At 36.7% G+C, this 19,201-nt stretch overlaps 1 protein-coding gene across 4 annotated transcripts in view; it reads left to right on the plus strand.

The window, feature by feature from the left end:
- LOC5572463 (protein tyrosine phosphatase type IVA 1) overlaps window positions 1-19,201 on the plus strand; it is a 197,343-nt gene that overhangs the window by 118,431 nt on the left and 59,711 nt on the right. For 2 of the 4 annotated variants that reach the window (XM_021846792.1, XM_021846793.1), the window contains exon 3: window positions 9,341-9,355. The gene's annotated coding sequence lies outside the window, so the exon portion shown is untranslated. Of the gene's footprint in view, window positions 1-9,340; window positions 9,356-14,399; window positions 15,488-19,201 lie in introns of those variants that run through there. The other 2 variants (XM_001660360.2, XM_001660359.2) reach the window with 2 other exon arrangements.

A 19,201-nucleotide genomic window follows, 5' to 3' on the forward strand; every position in this document is an offset into this window, starting at 1 on the left:
TCAATTATAGATGAATGACCATTATGACTCATTGTTACCACGAAATAACCAAGGACCCGGAGATACCCGTGTTGTGCGATATTTAGGGTTTTGTACCGTGGTGCATCAATACCCGGACGCTTAAGTCGACACAAATGTTCGAATTCTAATTTAAAGGTGTTGTTTAAAAAAATCTTTAATGTAATATTGTTTCAAACCATGTTTCACTCAAGATCTTCACGGTACTGATGAACTTTTTGGTTAAAAGCATGGTTTCAACATGAAAAACGTTCAAATACTTGAGCATGTCTTGTCTATAAATCCGGACAGTGATCCAAGCGTTGTCTTTAAATCCGGACACTTATGAATCGGACATCTGTGTAATAGTACGTGATATTCGTTTAATTTCCATGAAATTTATATCAAAATACAATAAAAAATAAATATTTAATAAGCTTGATGTCTGCGTTTGCCCTATAATGTCAAAAACAATAGCACGTTTGTAATATTAATCGTTTGATTACCTGAGCCGAGGCACGTGTGGCTTGAACTGCAGTCGGTGTGGCTTGAACTGTTATTATGAAAGTTTAACACTATTTATTTCACATCGAGTTATACTTTGAAAACTCTCAAAGCTTCCCACAGTTATTTTTCAAATTTTCTCTTATTTTTTCATGCACGAAACTCACTTACACTAATTAAACCAGAGACTTTTAGAAGATGTCCGGATCTTAAAACACTGGCTTGTAATCCCGGACAGTCTCTTGAAGCACCGATAAATATGTATTTCCAATTTATTTATTAACAGTGGAGTTACCAAACTTTTGAAATATCTTTTCGTAAGCACTTATGGTTAAAACTTTTTAAAAATATAGTTCACAAACTTTTCCTTCAATCAAACGATGTTCGCGCGGTCATCGATCGTTAAATTTGAGTTGGAGTTAGACCGCGACGAAATGACGTTCAACACGGACAAATTATTTGTTTCTGTTTTTATTAATTATTTGACGATGGTTACTAGATTAAAAATAAATGTAAAGTTATAAGCATTGTTAATAAATAACGGAATGAATGAAAACCAAACATATTGCCATTTAATTAAACTTTAATTGACTAATATAACCAGAGTGTCCGGATATTGATACCGTCCGGATTTTGATTCACCACGGTACCAAAACTAGGCATGCGACGGCTCCTTCTTCATGATTTTGAATACCTGTAACTCTTCTAGTTAAGGGGCTCAGATAGCCGTAGCGGTAAACGCGCAGCTATTCAGCAAGACCAAGCTGAGGGTTGTGGGTTCGAATCCCACCGGTCGAGGATCTTTTCGGGTAGGAGAAGATTCGACTTCCTAGGGCATAGAGTATCTTCGTACCTGCCACACGATATACGCATGCAAAAATGGTCATTGGCACAGTAAGCTCTCAGTTAATAATTGTGGAAGTGCTCATAAGAACACTAAGCTGAGAAGCAGGATCTGTCCCTGTGGGGACGTAATGCCAGAAAGAAGAAGAAGAACTCTTCTAGTTCAATTATAGATAAATGGACACTCTGGTTCTTCTGGCCCACCGAAATAACCCAGGAATGACCACCGAAGAAACCCGTATTGTGGGTCATTTTAGTTTTTGTACCATAACAAGACAACACTCAGATCCTCAGGTTTCAGGTTGGCCAACGTCCGACGACGCTGCAGAGTCGTGTGGCGTAGTTGATCAACGCGCCCAGTTTAGCGTATTGGGAGTCGTGGGATCGAAACTCACCAGAACGATTCTCAGAATGTATGCCTCAACCACGGGAGAAAGGATTTGGAGCCAACATAACTATACCCCCCCCCCTACCACAGCCAATACACAAAACAGGAATACCAAGTATATTTTGAAATACATCACTACACAGAAAAAAATCGTTCTCGTATCTGTGAACAGCAGACGTGAACAAGCACACCGTGAATTAGATCATGTTTATGCATAAACATGATGGTAGTTCATGGTGTATTTTTGACAGTTCACGTTTTCCAGAACTCTTTTTTGAGCGTGTACACATTCTGTTACAGCATTTAGCCAAATTTTGCGATCTTTAGATCATATTAAGTTCGGGAGAAGCGATTCTTCGTAGTAAAGTATCGGATTTGTGGTAAAAAATCCGATGCCAAAAACAACTCAAAACAAATAATTATAGCTGTTTTGAAAACTTCAAAGTTTCAATACATATTTTTGATCCAAATGAAAATTAAACACGTTTTAGCTCGATTTTCTGGATTGTGAATTCTGTATCATAAGATAAGCAAAGTAATGTATAAGCTTTGACCGGCAGTTAAGTTTTTCAATGCTGTTTGACTTTCCATCTACTTAAAATTGTGACAGTAAAAACTATTTCAAGTTGTTACGATCGTTCTCATTATTCGAGAACTTGGAAATACATTGAAGGAACAACATAGTTGAAGAGTGATTGCTTATATTGAAATCTTGTTCAACCCATTTTACTAAGTGTGTTAAAAAGGTGTTTTTTAAATTAAAAATGTCATCCCAAAAAGCATTGAAGTTTTACAAACCCCAATCCCCCACCCTCCCCACCAGATGCTAACAAAATTTACAAAGCACATACTTCAAATAGCGCAGCCATTTAGTATGAGTCACGTTGCTGATAAAACGCAAAAACGTTTCGCAACACTACGCAAATGCCCGATTACTCGAACTGTTTCATCATCTCAGTCGCATTTACCACGTCACAGAGGAGCTATGGAACATCTAAACGACTTGAACTTTTTCGCTAATGTTTTGTTTATTGTTCCATCGCCATTCCAATCCATCCGTCCATCCAAGCACCAGTCAAAGCCATAATTAGCGCACGAGGCAGATTACAAACATATAGCTTTTGTTTTGCTTTCACGAAAAACCCACCTCAACTCGTGCTCCCGATCACACTCCATCCACCACCATCGCGGTGAGAGTCGTCGAACATCACCCAGCTGTGACTTATTTGTGAGATTTGCAATTTACGATGCGCAAAAAGTCTTGTCACATGAATCGACAGCTACACTGACTGGTGTCCGACGACGAAGATGCACAATGGTTGGGCTCCGTACAAAAAGGCGGACATAACTACCAGAAATGGTTTTGAGTATTTTTACCTTCTTAATTATTTCAAAATAAACCTAATGTAAAATATTTTTATAATCTTAGTTGAAGTTGCACTAAAATTTTCAATTTCTTCGACTTCGATATCGGCAAATTGGCTTAAATCAGTATCAAGTATTAATTAATAAAAAAGATTTAAAAATTTAGCGCAAAATTCATATTTTGGAACTAGAACTATTCAATATTTAACCTATTTTTTTTAATAATAAATTAATTTGAAATACGAAAAAAATGAACACTCTTTACACAAATCGTTAATCGCGCTTGAATAAAAAATAGAAACAAAATTTATGTTTTCAAACAAATTTGATTGCATATTTAAAAAATCACGTATTTAAATGTATGCTTCAAAAAAAAAAAATACGTTATAGTCTTTTCTGAAACAATAAAAACAACAAATGACAGTTCAGCTCAAATATTTTTTCGACGAAGGGGATAAAACTAGTTTTGACCAAAACTAGTTTTTCGACCATTGTGCGATGACCGTGCCTTTGCCGTGTCACCGCATCGCGTCACATGCACTCTCCGAGGTGCATCCACCCACAGAAACCCACTGTACTGTACTGTACACTATCCACGAATAACTCAAGCGAAAGTGATTGGCACTTTTCCGTTTCTTTCGATTTCATCGCCACACACTGACGGACATTTTGCGGGGGCGACACGATGGGGTCACGCCCCATGTCTGACTTCTGGCCAAAAATAGGCGAAAGTCAGGCGAAAAATAGAGTTACCCGCGCCTGCTGAAAGCTGGTCGACTGGGCCCGCCTTATTTTGTTCTCTCACATCATCGATATGTGGTCGAACTCTAGTTTAGAGAGACGGTAACGGTACCGTCGTTGTGATGGCGACAGTCGTTTGCTTTGACCTTTCAAAGCCGTAACCGCAAGACGTATTTTATAGACGCAATACGATGTTTACTGGACATGAAGAATATTTTGTTGTTATTTATTGTTTAGAATACGTTCAGAGGTTATGAACCCCTAGCCGCAATGCTCTCATTAAAATTCTATTTGATAAAACTAAAAAAAAATATTATTAACTTTTTGTTTACAATATTTGATACATAAAAAAGGGCATTTCAACTTACCTAATCTAATTATTATCGTGGCTATAGAAAATGGCAACGGTTTTCACTTAATGTTTTTGATAATTTTTGGTATATCTACTTCAATGTTTTAACATTCATTATTCTATGTAAATCATAAGTTCTATGCCAAAAAGACCATCTTCATCATTTTATTTTGAATCATCTGAAGAACCTTTATTCTGATACCATAACAACCTGTCCATATTTGTTGTACTACAAAGCCGTTCTGATTTTTTTTAAATCATGAGTTCGCTCCTAAGACAAAGCTTTAGTTTTCTGTTAATACATTTTATGTATTTGTTACATTTGTGTTTTTAAAAGTTAAATTTTCGTCTATCATAAGTCTTAAGGTAGACTCGTATAATTTATGGGAACCCTTCTTATCGTGATGACCATTGGCGTAGGAACAGGCAGGGGCAGTTGGTAATCTGAATAAATTTTAATTTTTGGGTGAGTTCAATACACAGAATGTTAAAGAGAAATTCTGTAGAATATCCTCGAAATTAATGAATCCTAATTTACTTGTAGTTCTTGTCATTTTACACGATTCTGTATGTACAAATTCAAATGAATGTAATAATTACACGTACACACCTGATTCATCAACGTTTATTACAACTATTTACCTGCCGTCACAGCTGACAGTGTCAGCTTCCGTTCTGCTCATCGTTACACCATCCAGCAAGTCAACCTGCCAACTTGCTAAACGAACTAATTTCATTGCCATTCATATGGGGAGCCTTCTATCGGCGGGAAGGCACTCGCATAGGTACTACAAAAAAGGTTCCTCAATTGAGTATTCTACGGTGCCTCTGATGAGGGAAGGTAATTGTTCCGTCTCTGGAATGGGCCCCATCGTTCAACCCATGTGAGCGCATGTTAATTAAGCCGCTCGCTGTCCATAGGGAAGACAGGTGCGGCCCGATATTCGCGCACACGAGCCATATAGGGGAATTAAGGGCATAATGGACACTTTAAACATTACTTTGCACAAACATTAGATTCTTCCTGGGAGGGAGAAACCAATACAAAATTTATGTACGTCATAGCGAGCCGGAATTCCGCTGTCACGAACCGTCACTGTGAGCCCAGATCTCAAACATTGGACTGACATGGAAAAATCGCGTAACTGATTAAAACACATTTTCGCATTTCATCAAAAGCGACACAAATCGAACGAAAATCAATTCATGCACACAATGCAAGTAATGTCACGTGAGCACCTTTCAATCTGATTGAATATAAAGCATTGAAAAACGCATCGTTTTACTTTTTCCAATGAAAATGAATATTTAGTGCATAGAAAGCTGTCGCCCTTTTTCCATGTTTGTCAGGTAAGATCGAAAGTACACAACAAAAAGAAAACTAGCGATTTTCACCAAGCCTGCCATGATTGTTGTTGGCAAGCTGGAGTTATTTTGCAGTTCAAACAAACGCTGTTCTATATTTCGTGTGCAGAGCGTTAATGATTAATCATAAATTTAATCACAATTTGTGATTAAAAGTTGTGATTAATTTGCTGCAAAGTAGTCCAGAAGCATTTTTTTGCGCGATTTTTCATTAATCATGAGTAATATTCATCATATTCTAGTCTATAACCTATTCGTTGCATACTTCAAGGCGTTTAGTGCATACTTTTAGGCAATGAATGATTAATCATTAATCATTGATTAATCATAAAAATAGTGATTAAATGACTTTGGAGATGCCCTGAACGCCTTGAAGTATACAACAAATGTGTCATACAGTTGAAAATAATTAGCTTTACTTATGATTAAAGAAAAAAATCCAAAAGGATTTACCGTTTAATCATCAAATTTTTATTCATGATTAACTTAACGCTCTGTTCGTGTGTAGTATCTGTGCCTCCCTCCCAGGATTCTCCCATCGACTTTCTTATATACCAATTTTGAGTTGAGCTAATGTTAATGCAAAGGACAATTGAAGCAAACAATAAACTTGTGTGCCGTCAAACAATTCAAATACAATACAGATTTTTTATAGTGTATAAAACATAGATGAACTATGAATATTGTCAGAGAACTAGGATATGTCCAGTTCGCCCCTTGTGTTCATTATGTCCCTAGTTCCCCTACCAGCGTTTATCGACTAACCCGCGTTTGTCATCGAACGCCGGCATGACGGGTTCATTGCGTTGGTGGATGTCATGTGACAAAGCGTTCACAGAAGAGAATTTTTTTTTCCCTCACATTTCTGCATTGTTCGCTTCGTTGCGATTCTTAGTATTAACGCTGAATGGCAGTGGCTGTTGGTCGGTGACGTATGTGAGAAATAGGCGTGTTGTTCAGGGTAAACTCGTTTGAACTATGCATGGAGTTCGAAAATGGTTCGGATAGAGAAAATGATCTAGGATAAGTGTTCCCTTAGTTGTGGCTGTTCCTATAGTTGCGGTAGTGTCGTTTTCACTTATTGTATTGCATTAGCAACAAAACCGACACTGCCAATCGACGTATTGGCTTGTTGATGCACGGAACAGTTGAAAACAGCATTCAAATTGCTTTAAAATTGATGAAATATCACCAAAATTGCTAAGAATTTCTTTACTTGTACTAATATTTGGGGTAAAGTGTTTCTATAGTGGGGGATCTCATAAGAAAACAACGGATACCGCAACTATAGGAACACAAATTGAAAATATACCGCAAGTAAAGGAATAGTGTACCAATAGTGGAGGTATTATTTTTCACTGAACTGCCGTGGATTACTGCGATGAAATCATTTTCCCATTAAGCCAATGGTCGTTACTTCCCGTTCCAACATTAAGATTAATTGCGCTTCTTGAATTCAGGCGGTAAATTGAAGTTCAATCGTGCTTAGTACCTCCACTATTGGTACATCTATCCTAGTTAATGTTTGTTTCATTGAACTTTTTTTTAATGTTATGCGATTTTTCCCATAGTTTGTTCTATAAGTGTTGCGAATACTAATAAGAAGTATTAATTTGTTGACAATGGTAAGAAAATGACTATTTGAAGGGAAACTAAAAGACAGAGGACAATCAATCCCTGATCAAAATCTTCTCTAACATCTGATGTACAGGGGATAGGAAAAATGATTGAGATAGGCATAATTTTGCCTAAATTCAAATGCTTATAACTTTATGAAAAATTGATGAATCCGGAAGCATTTAACGGAAAATTTGGTCTTGTTTCAGGAACTTGCTTGGCCATGAATATCGGCCACTGGTCACCAGAGATATTACGGATTTTCCGAGGTCATGTCCAAATGGCTTTTTTTCTGTCGCTAGTATTTTTGTGCGGTGTGAAGATGTAAACATGTTTACAATTTTCCTAGAAATTAGAACTAATTGGAAATTGAATGCCAGCGGACGCATTATGATTCGTTGAAAATCTTTAGAAATATGACCATTTTCGTAAAACTGGTTCCGGAAAATATGGTCAGTCATGTTTGTATTACCAAACATATAAATATTATTCAGGGCTATATCCAAGTGGCATCAATCTTCAAAATGATGCTTCCAGCAGTATATTCAGAACCATTAGTTGCAGTAGGTTCTAGGTGCCTCGGGGGATTTAGCAAATTTGAAACATGTCCGGAATAACATATAATATGGGTAGCAAATATCAAGATTTTAGAAGGTGTGTCACGTTGGAATCGTAGCATCACGTTCGAAAATCTTGAAGTTTGATACTCATATTCATATGGTTCCAGACATGTTCTTAATTGGCACCTTCCCCCAGGGCACATGGAACCTACTATACAATGGTCATAAAAATAAGTTTCTCTGTAAAAAATCTGGATGTTTTATACCCATATTGATGTGTTTTGAAAAGGCCACATCCCCGGGGCACCTAGAACCTACTATAGAGTGCTCATGGCAGCCAGTGGTGCTAAAAATGTTTCCAGAAGCATCAATGGTAATACAAACATGACTGATCATTTTTTCCGGAGCCAGTTCTACGGAAATGGCCATATTTCTGAAGATTTCCAACGAATCTTCATGCGTCCGCCGGCATTTAACTGCCTGTTAGTTATAGTTTCTAGAAAAATTGTAAACATCTATTCAATTTCACACCGCACAAAAATACAAGCGACAAGAAAAATGCTATTTTGTCATGATCTCGGAAAATCCGGAATATCTTCGGTGTCCGGTGGCCTATGTGCATGCCCAAGCTAGTTTTTTTTCTATATTATTGAGATTTTCATCCCTAGGCTGGTTCATCTCAAACCAAGAAATTTCCTGAAAGTAGACCAAATTTGCCGTGGAATGCTTACGGATGCATTCAATTTCATCTATTTTCTATAAAGTTATAAGCATTTGAATTAAGGCATAATTTTACCTATCTCAATCATTTTGCCTATCCCCTGTATCTACATGAAATCCTTGACAAATTTGAAAAGATCCCAGGCGAAATTTTTGGAATTTGACTAACAATGGCGAAACTGTTGCAACAATCCTTGGAATCCTGGTGTGAATCCTGTATGTTTTAGAAATGTCTAGAGTGATTCATCCAGAGATTCCATCAATGATACATTCAGGGAATCCTCTAGACATCCCTCCTGAAATGCTACTGGAGATTCCTCCAGAAATTTTCTAGGGATTCGTCCATAAATCCATCCATCATCGTCTAGGAGTGCAACAAAAATTCTTCAGCAGCTCAACGTTGATGTTTCCAGCAACTTCTATAGGTTTTTTTTTCAGAAATTCCACCAAAGGTTTCTTTCACTGACTTCTCCAGTTATTATCTACCAGGAGATCTACCAAAGAAATCAACATGCCTCCCGGAAAGCCCGCGATTTGTTTGTTCTTATTCAGTAACATATCGAACGAATCATCCAACACTTAACCATGTTCATTAATAGATTCTTGCTGGAGCTCTGTTTTCAAAAAGTCCATCAGGTATTTTTGAAGGAGTTGCACTAAGATTTTTTTTACCTAACTACCTCGTTATGAGTTCATGCATAAATTTAATTCTGATGATATTCCTTATAAAAAATCTTTACGAGTACTTCGTGATTCCTGTTCATCTCTTTTTGTTTTTTTTTTGTCAGGATTGTGGTCTCCAATCTTTTAGTAACCTATTTCCGCGTTCGTTGTCAACCGTTCACTACTAATTAAATTAACTTTTATTTTCTTTTTCTCTCATTGCAGATACCTACTAAAACGGTAAGTAATAATGAATTGGATGTTCATTTTATACTGAAGTTTAAACGTTGTATCAAAAGAAAGAAATTAGCAGCATTTCATTTTTCTTTATTGTTTACGGCTAACCAGCCGAGTGGAAGTTTGAACAACTACCGTAAATCAAAACTTTACAAGTACTTTGCTATTAGATTAAATGGCAAATTGAATTGAAATTTGCGAAACATTTACAAGACTTCTCGGTCAGACCACGAGAGGACTCGCGGAGCCAGGCGGGGTCCATAATAGGCATAAGGACAACAGTTGTCTAAATGAGTGTTCCACGGGATAAATCGAATGTTTTTGTGTGTTTTAATGGTTCACTATGAAGAAAAGACATGGAACTTGTTGATAGACTTCATAAAACGTTTATCCATCTAAGATATCATTGCAGAAAAGCGCCTAGAATGAATCTCAGCTACTAAGGGGTCCATTACTAGCACATAAACCCTAGATTCCCATCTAAACACTACGCTTTTTATTGTTTATGAAATGCCTAGGTGACAGCGCATTATTTATATGGTATTGACACACTACTCGCCAACGACGTACTGGACGAGATTTGTATAGAGCGTAGCTCCCGAAGGTTCGCGACGTTCTCAAACAACTAGTTACAGAACATGAGTCCGTAGCTCGATAAATACTTTTTAATTATGGTTTATCATTTACGGCTAACCAGCCGAGTGGAAGTCTGAACAACTACCGTATAACTAAACATTACATATACAGGTATGTAACAATTTTGGTATATTCCAATTCCTTCAACAAATTATTTCGTTTTAATCAACACTCAAAAATATTTTTTATATATTTCAATGTTTAGAATATAAACTAAAGACTTATTTTCAAGCATTTCGAATGTGTTTCAGGGTTCAATTTTCGAAATTATGTTTGTGGGATACATAGTAGATGTCAAGTCTTGACCGTTCTATGAGGTTTAACTCCTCCCAGTGATGGAAAAGCTCGCATCACGAAGCAACTCACGTATGTATACCATCGCATAACAAACATAACAGACTGGCGAACTGGCTAGGTGTGAGTAAGTCCGCATCCGTCTGCTAGGGAGAACATGTCAAAGAAAGTCAAAAAGCTCGGGAACGTTCACTCGCGAGTAACCGAGCATTATGTGATTTATTATGGTTTTGTCAGACAAATTAATTCTATAACCATCAAATCTACTAGTTTGTAGTCAAAAACCCTTGGAAATCATAAATCTCCGAGGGTAAGCAGCTTTTTTTCCCAGAAGCACAACATGACTTTAAACAGATCCGAACACGTTCACGAATCACTTTTAGCTTCGGTTACTCGGGAGCACGACGGATGCGAGTAAACCAGCGCTCTGACGCTTGGGAGCATTTGGTTTTGTTTATGTTCAGTTCAGTTCAGCAGAAATGTTCGCCACTTTCCATCACTGACTTCTTCCTATTCGTTAATCAATTAGAGTTTGAAAACATAGAATGGGCTGAAGGATGACGCATTCTTAAACAGCCCAGAGTTACTCAGGCTCTGGCCACGTCCTAGTGAAATTGCGATAACTTGAGAGTTGCACGGACCTCAATTCTTTCTTATATATCATGGCATCATAGAATGTTCGATGTGAAAGTGATAAACATACGCTCAGTCAATGTTCTTAACTCAAAATCTTCTGCCACGTAAGTAAAAGCGGTGCCTTTAGATCAAAGATGAAATCAATACATTGTAGTGAGTGAGTACCAAATTTGTTACCCAAGTTTGACAGATTACAGAACATTTTTCGCAACACTTTTGCCTTTTTTTAGGTACCTTACGTACCATGAATATTTGGGCATCGGCAAGGAAATGATCGGGTTAATTTTATCTTTGATAGGTCCTCGTCATATTTTGTGCATTATCTATTATCTCCCAAACCCGATAGCAGATTTTAGAAAACAGACATTAATGAGGTTCTGCTTCAAAGGGTAGGGGAAGAAGTCCAGTAAAACTAGCAAACTTTGAAAATTTAGGAATCTCCACACAATAAGTTAACACCGAGGAAGCAGAAAAAATGGCTTAAAATAGGAGAAGCTGTTGATACTGGACGTTCCCACGCCACGCACTCAATGAAGGAAATATTTCATGGACTCTTCTAAAATTCCATATCAAATTTTATTCGGAATTTTTAATGCTTTTTTTTCAAATCTACGTTTGAGAACTTTCGTAATGGCTGCTCTACGCATTCTTGAGAAAAAAAATGTATTAAAATTATCAAAAATTTGTTCCAGGGTGACCCAATTCGCATAAAGGCGTTTCGTATAAGGACGTTTCGCATGAAAACGTTTGGCATATAATTCTCATCATGTCAACTGTCCATTATCCCAAACGTCCTTATGCGAAACGTCTTTATGCGATACATACCCCCCTCCCATCCCATATACCAATTTTGGTAATTTTAAAAAACGACAATTTCATTATTTCTCGATAGTAATGGAATTGAACGACAATACCAAAAAATATTAAAAACCTGGTCGCAGTGGTTCATCTCGAACAAACCAGTAAAAAATTCTGACCGTAGCCACAACTAAAACTAGGTATGGTTGAGCTTTTTGCAACCTCAGCACGAAAAAGACCAGCATTGATCAGCACGGGACAAAGCCTGCTTCTCAGATTAGTGTTCAATAAGCACTTCCGCAGTTATCAGATGAGAGCTTTCTTTGCCAAAGTTGCCATTTTCGCATTCGTTTATGGTATGGCAAGCACGATAATACTCTATGCCCTATAAATTTCCTTTATTTTGTTTTTTAATTTCCATTACGAAAAGATCCAAGACCAACCGGGAATCGAACCCAGACACCTGAAAAAAAAAATTGATATCAATTAACAGTCACCAAGGACGAAAAAGCACAGAATACACTGTGTAAAACGCATAATGCGGAGGTAGATACTAATGGTAACTAATAATACATCTGAAACTACATTCAGACTAGGGGTCGTCCATAAATGACGTAACTTTTTTGGGGGGAGGGGGGGCTTCACGAATTTGTGACGATGTGTGACGAGGGGGAGGGAGGGGTCCTAGCTAGTGGACGTAGCATTTTGAATCATTTCGGTAAAATGAGAGGCGCTGAAAAAAAATGACATACAATTTTTTTATCAAACTTGTTTTTATTTCTTTTGACTTATATTTAAAGTAGTGTTATAGAATAATGATTCAGCTTCAAAACATTAATATGACAAGATTGAAAATTATGTAAGCATTATATTGTATTCATGTCCTAATAAATTAGTTACATCATCATGGCTTAGAATCATTGAAAGATGCTCACTGTATCATCAAAACGTATTTATTTTGACAACAAATCAAAATTTTGAAAATTGACCAAAAGTTTTTCTTAGAAAAACTTGTTTATTAAAAATTTCTCCATCACGAAACTTTGTCCCAAGCATCTGTTTACTATCAAGACTCTGTGGTGAAAATTGAAAAACATATTATAAATGGGAATTTTGTGTAATTTTAAATTTAAGTTTTATTTTTTATTTTTTATGAAAATAAATAAAATATTTTTTCAGTGTACATTTTTTCTAATAGTCCAAACGTTTCACTACTACTTCTTCATAGAATATTTTTCTCTAAAATCAACAGTTTCCGAGTAAGAATTTTTCAAATAAGTTGCATGAAAAAATTTATAGGCCATTTCCAAAAGCTACACTTGAGTCGAAATGATCAATTTTTCTATGGAAAATACTTATTCTACCATACCAAAAAGATTTGCAAAACTTAATCCAAATCGAAGACTATCGAGCACGATTTTTAATTTTTTCGACTCATTCTGGATGGAATTCGTCAAGTGTAATCTTTTCTATATCTGGCCACTGTTTGCTAAATGGCTTTGAATTCGGATAATAATAACAATTATCCATTTCAAATTAAATAAGACGTATTGTTGAACATTCTAATTGAAACCTCTTTCCTAACAACGAATAATGGTAAAAAAATAATCCTCTAATATCACAAAATTTCTTTTCAACATATTGCAAAATTTATTGTACTCGTTGCTGTTACCTTTACTTTGTATTGAAATTCAGATTTTTTTTTTTTTGTTTTAACCCAACTACTAAGGAAAGTAAATAAAAAAACATGATAGGGGGGGGGGTTACTTGATATGCTACGTATTTTCCAAGGGGGGGGTATCAGCATTTGTGACGAAATGCTACGAGGGGGGAGGGGGGTGTAAAAAATCAGTGAAAAAATGCTACGTCATTTATGGACGGCCCCCTATTATTTAGCCTCAGGCTTGAGACTGAAGAAATGCTGCTGATTATGTATGTACAATTTGCTCCGGGTGGCGCAGCGTGGACACAATACTGCGAAGGACGTGTTGAAATCTATCTAGGTTGATAAATGAAATAAGTTAATATGGATGATAAACTCTCTAAGCGTGATACCAGATTGGCAGGACCAATGCAGTCCATTAATACACAACTGGCTCTATGTGCCACTAAGCATTCGGAGCACCTGCTGAAGTATTCTTCAATTCCGAGATGAAGTTCTAAAATACGCCTGGCTGTAAAGTTAAGTTGTCAAGCTAAGCATTAGACTAAGTATCAGGCAGTCTTGCTCTATCATACTCTAATTGGGTCTCAGTTTTCACAAATTGATAATTCTGAGAAACTGCATTCAAATTTCGAATCATGTAATTTTAAAACACTTCGGATTACATTTGGAGCACCCTAATTCCCCACCCGTCAGCCAGCTGTAGATTTCCTCCCATACACTTCCTATCCCATCAGTGTGTGTCGCCATCCGGCAGAGCGTGACTGGGAGAGCATAGAACACCTCTCTCGCCCCGAACCGAAAACAAAAACAACAACCGCGTGACGTCCAACCGAATGCCTACCTAACTGCTCTCGCCAAGCTCATCCGATCTCATCTGGCAGCGGCATCCATCGTAGGTAATCATCCGACGACTGACTGCTGTATGGAGACGCATGGTAGATGTTGGTTGGACGATAGCGTATGACGCGGTTGGTTTGGTGTTGTTAATTTTGACTTCAATGCGATCCTCCTATTGCGGGATGCTTTAGTTTAGCGTTGAAGCTTCACACGAACGGTACTGAACTGAGAGAGTGCATCGTCGACTAATCGGTTCAATTGTTTGAGCGACTAAATCTGTACCTCGAAATTGAAAGGTGGTTTAGACGAGCGTCGGAATTTGAAACTCGGGCTACAGTATAAATCGATTACTGGAACATCCGGTCTGTGCAACAGGTTTATCAGTGCGAGGTTCACTGCAAACGTGAGTTGAATTACTTCGTGCAGCATAGATTGGAAGTGAGCGCGCGCCTTACGCTTTAGGATAATGCTTTTGAGAACTACGACCAAGTGTAAACTGAAAACTAGTGATTCCTTAAAACAGTGCTAACGGGGGAAAAGTTTTTCAATTAGAAAGTGGCAAACCGAGCTCGGTTTGTGTGTTTCATTTTCCGAATAAATCAGCGAAAAAGTTGTCCCAAAGGAAAACCAGCAGACAGACGTCGTCCTTAGCAACGAGTGTGCGAATTCTTGCTTTTCACCACTCACTCTAGTTTACATGACTGACTGTGCGGGACGGCAAGGTCCCCCCAAAGTCAACTACAACGTCGTTGTTTTCGTCTTCGTCTTCGTCGTCTCAGACTGGTGCTGTGTCGAGTTTCCTACTGCGGACAGTAGCAGAGTCGGATATCGAAGACGCCAGCGGCAACAACCGCAACAGCAACAGCAGCATCCACTGCAACCATCTGCTCGGCAATCGAGTGCATTCTTCAAGGAGAGTGTGACATGAGTACCGTCTGCTGGAGAAAGTGAGATACAAGCTCGCTACTACCCAAACCCTTCGGCTATACGACTCTTGGAACTCTTGGAAGTGCCAGTGTTTATAAACTATTACCGCCCGTAGTTGTCCCCGTTAGCGGCGCGACACGATTATCGAGCTCCGTGTGCTCGCGGTTTGTTTTTTGAAGTGCAAGTGATTGTCTCTCGAGTGCGAGGCGCCATCAGGAAGATATCCAATAGCAAAGAAGAACAGCACAACAGTTCACAATCCGGTTCGCGTGTTCGCGAAAGTAGGTCACCTGGAAACGGGCAAACATCACCATCATTGCCGGCTGCATAAGGTTGAAAAGGTACGATCTTTAAGTTTGATAATGAGACTGTAAACAACGGTGCGACCTTCGCCGCGCTCAGCAACGAAAGTCGTAAATAGTGTGGAAGACGCCATTGTATCACGAAATTTCCCGTTTTGTTTCGTAGAATCGATTGATGGTGGGGAAATTTTGTTTGGTGGACTTTGCTACCGGTGGAAAATCCGTCTGAATGCGATCTAATAAGTCTGTTGTGGGAAATTTTAAGCATCATGTTGATATCAGTTTGTAGCACATACAGTTAGCTCTTTATAACTCTATATTGAAGGAATTGTATAATCAGGAAGATATAGAGTTTAATCATTATATTATAAAGTAAAATCATTGCAACTGCGATATATCTAAGGGACAATCGAAGAAGTCATGAAAATCAATGTTTACTGGCTCTATGACTCGATATTGAGTTATGAAAAGTTGGCTCCAGATTCAGTCGGTCGTTTTGAAACTACTCTAAGTTTCACTTATATGTTTCCTGAAAACATAAACAAATTTTGTCCACCTAGTTTTTTATTTAAAAGTTATGTGTTAGGTGTAAGTAACTAAAATTTTCCATAATATTTTAGTGAATTTTTACTGCAAAAGAGATTTAAAGTCAATTTTTAGAAGCAAGTTTGTTTTTTTAAGTACGAACGTATACAGATATGTGAATTGAAGTTCTTGCCCAAAATTATTCAATTTCTCAACGAAACATAGAAGCATAAGGTTCAACAAGAGATACACAAGTTTGGTAATTTCTAAGTATGTACATACATACATTTTGATACACAGCTTGTTAGTGATGGTTAAAATAGAACGCATCAATTAGAAACACACATAAAAAATGGCACTGAACTGCTCATGTGGTTCGGACAAGATTTTGGTTTTATTTTACTGGCACGGAAAACAATCTTCGAATAGTGTCCCACTCCCACATGTTTGGAACTTGTTTAGGGGGATTTTATCATGCACTGCTATCCCTCCGATCTAATCAGAGTTGAAGCAGTATATGATAAACAGGATCTCACAATGTGCTGCATATCATAATTGTTACAGAGAACGATACGTGAGAGATTCTCTTAATAATTTTCTCAGGATTCAATCCCTGCTAATATATTCGATTTTTAAAAGTTATTATTTTTATGTTGTGAAATTTACTTACTTATTTACTTACTGGGGATACACTCAGAAAAATATGAACGTAAATTTATCAGGAATAAATCTTCAATGAAAATCTTGTCAAAATCATATGAGTAGTTCAATAACACTATTTATGTTTGTTATTAGAGAATTCCACTTGCTCTAGTCGAAATAGAAATTATAAAAATGTCAGTTTCAATTCATCTAGTTTTTTTCCATGGAGAAGGGTATTATCTAGTCTTTATCATTTCAAAGCAATTTTTTTTCGAATATTTTATATAAACATGTCATCTGGAGTTCTGAGCCCATTTTTGGAAAAAAAATTCATATGCGCCATGTCGCCGGTGCATCTCTTCTGCCGTCTGAAATTATTTCACGTTATTCTAAATTGTAAATTCAAATACATACCCTAAAAAGTTCGTAATCAATAGGGAAGCAGCATTTCAATTATGTGGACAAAGCGGAATATCACATTTTTATCGAAATTTGTTGCTATTGAGCACGAATATTACATGCGCTCAGGGTTGGTAGCAGCTCTCTTTCAAGAGACCTCACAGTAAGCATAAACTCATATACGATAGCGCATAAGAGTACAAAAGTTGAGGTGATATACGTACATACCCCATTAGGCTGTATGCATAATGTACGTGTATCCACCCCCATGTGTTTACTGGGTTGGTCTCTACTTTAATGCAGGTCTCCAAAAAGTCTCCATTTTTTAATGGAAGTTAAGTTTTTTTTAACAAAACCACTAGACAACCAGCATGGAACCTTTTGCGTTGTTCGATGCTTATATGTGCAAAGACGTAGTATTAGATGTCGTCTAACGACTTTATACGTAAAAAAGTGGAAGCGATATATGTGCATATTTATGTGATCAAAATTGGCTTACAATCCGAGTGTATAGATTTTATACCGAACAAATCTGTTATCTTATAAGACTTTATTTATGATAACAAAGTTGATATCACATATTTCGAGTTGATTCGACTTACATGGCATGTGTATACGGAACAACGCAAAATGCAACTGGTAAAGAAAATAACGTTTTATGCGAGGAAACTCGTCAATATACCATATATATTTATGCCCGCCTCTAAAGTCACTATTTTTGTTAAATTATCAAAATATTATTCCTGGATTTTCTTTAGAGAAACTTCCGCTAATTACAGATTTCCACAGAATTTCCAGTAGTTTCTTTAGCAAATCTTCCAAAGATTTATACATAAGTTCTATTCGATTTATGGAGAATACAAAGAAAACCAATTAAAAAGATACGTTAAATTAATATGCAAAACAATGTTTCGAAGCAGCGAAAGATACATTCTTTTTCAATGTTTTCACTTTTTATCAGTTTTATATCTTTCAAGTTGACATTGAAGAAGATCAAAAAATGTAATTGAAAGTATCGAAAACTTTTCGGAATAGCTTAAGTTTTTTTGGTTGATTTTCAGTGTATAAACACATTTTTCTCATCAAACTGCTTGCTTTTGTAAAACTTTGAAAGAGGTAAGGGGTAAGGGACGCGTTGGGTGACAAAACGTAGAACCCCAAAAGTCGATAGAAGAATGAGTAAATATTCAAGGATTTAAATATTCGCTAATTGTCAAAAACTCGTTTGTGAATTTGATGAAATTGATGTCACTAATTCGGTGAAAGAATGAGTGTATTCTATAAGAATACATAAAACACTATTTATCAACAGTAGTAAAATCAATTGATCTTCATAAAATTGCTATATAAATTTAAGGAAGTTAAAAATTTTACTTCAAAATATTTACAAATTACATAAAAATAAGCTTAGGAAAAAATTATAAGCTTAATTTTTCTAAAAAGATGTTGTTATAAATACAAAATAAACCTTATCTATAGCAAAATGGTTACGCTTCAAAAATTTTCAAACCTTGTTGAAATTCCCACATTGTAATGCATTTTGCTTCCGTGGAAAAACATTTTGTTCACCCACGAGTAATAGACAAAATAAAATTCTTCACTGCTATTGAGATTCCTTTTATCTGCCGTAAGGTACATTCATAAATTTCAAAATGCCAAAAATGGCCGCATTGGACACCCTCCTCATAATACATTTTATATGAACATTCCCCCTATTTCTTATTAGCTGTAATATCTTAACGTTACTCACCCACCCCTTTCAGCGTTAAGTAATTTGTAAATGGCCCTTATATGAGTTTAAAAGTGCGCCGAATACAAGCTAATCGTCAATTTCATGCTTTTACCATTTCTCCTGTTACCTCAGACTTCACTTCAATCTCCTAGTCAAAATTCAGTACTGCTTCTTCTCTAGCTAGTAATGAATATATGATTGACAGTTTTCTGAAAATTTATACCATACTTACTCTGATTTAAATTATTGATTTTAATGTTTCTAACCCTTGACGTTTTGTCTCTTTCGACGTTTTGGGATTCGACGCTTTGGCATTTGACGTTTTGTCTTTCGATTTTTTTATCCCTAAATCTTTCCAGTAATCCCTACAAACAAAATTCCTTAGCAAAGCCAATTTTTTTAGTTATTTCTCCAGCCATTTTCTTCATGAATTCATCTACGGTTTATGTCAGGAA

The sequence above is a fragment of the Aedes aegypti genome, chromosome 2 (assembly GCF_002204515.2).
Source record: "Aedes aegypti strain LVP_AGWG chromosome 2, AaegL5.0 Primary Assembly, whole genome shotgun sequence".
Lineage (NCBI taxonomy): Eukaryota > Metazoa > Arthropoda > Insecta > Diptera > Culicidae > Aedes > Aedes aegypti.